This window comes from Diceros bicornis, chromosome 7 (genome assembly GCF_020826845.1).
Source record: "Diceros bicornis minor isolate mBicDic1 chromosome 7, mDicBic1.mat.cur, whole genome shotgun sequence".
NCBI classification, from domain to species: Eukaryota; Metazoa; Chordata; class Mammalia; order Perissodactyla; family Rhinocerotidae; genus Diceros; species Diceros bicornis.
The window spans coordinates 18,902,339-18,903,666 of NC_080746.1; positions in this window are offsets into that span (position 1 = coordinate 18,902,339).

Sequence of the window (1,328 nt, forward strand, 5' to 3'; positions counted from 1 at the left end):
AAACAGGAATAACTGTTTATTCTCCAGGTGACATGAAAACTGCTGTGGAGAGAAAACTGACACTGTCCCCAGGCCTTCCAAACAGGATTTCTGAAGGATCCAAGTTGCCCTGCTCTTGTCAGCCATCAGTGTGCCTGGCCTCCACGCCCGCTGAAGGCCTGGACCTCTTCCAGGGCATCTGTTCCTCCTTCAGTCCCTTTCTTCTCACCTTCCTTGGGCCTGTCTGATGATGCCATGACTCCCAGAGGCAGGCTCCAAGCAGATCAGCCCAGCCCAGCCCAGGCGGCCACTCAGGGGGAGATTGCCCTGGAAGAGCAGGCTGGAGTTGGCTAGTGTGGCTGGGCAGAGGGGTTGGTTACATGTCATCAAGGTTAGGGGTTGGGGAGGGCAACGTGCACATCCACAGCCGCCCCCAGCAATGATCTTCAGCAATAAAAGTTGTGTTACCTAAAAAATTTGTCATTAAATGTTTCACTGCTACCCTAGGCAGAAAATTGAGGTTGTCCACCCAGGTGCCCAGACATCCTCAGTTTGGGTTCTGCTCATTTAATCATCCATTCATTGATTTATTCATTCACCCCCCGATATCAGTGCCTATGCTGTGCCAGGTACGCCTGCCAGGTTCAGGGGTACAAAGCCCACGGTGGTGTCCTCAAGAACTCATGGTCGTGACCCAGTGTGATGGAAACGGTGATTCAATGTGGACACTGTGCTAGGAACATGGGTGAAGGAGCCACCAGCCGCACCTAGAGAGGTCAGGGAAATCTTCACAGAGGAGGTGAGCTTTGAAATGAGTCTTAAAGAGTAGGTGAGCCTTCACAAAACAGATGGAGGCAAGGGGAACAGCTCTCCAGTGCCTTCCCTTTTTCCCTCCTTCCTCTTTCTCGACATCTGCCTTTGCCAGCTCAGCAAAATCCATGTTTACAAGGAAGCCCCAGTGCTTACTCCACCATTTCCAAGAGAATCGGATGGGTGGTCCCATTGGTCTCTTCTGAAAGATCTATCCCTTCTTGCTCTGCACTTACTTTTCCTGTGTTTAATGTATTGACCTCTACCATTATGATCCCAGTGATGAATGCCCAGTACCCCAGCACCCCATCGCACACACTCATGCCTCTAGCCACAAGCACTGAGTTCTGCAGATCTGCCTTCATGGGCCTGGTCTTTGGACCCCTCAAGTTTATTAGCTTTAGTCTCCCATATCAGTGCCAGGGGAAGTCCTTCCTCCAATTCTTTTCTTGCTCCATCTGCACAAGAAGGGATGGGGATGGGACAGGTGCCAGGCTTACTGTCTTAGCAGTAGGGGTAATACAACTACTGTAATCGTT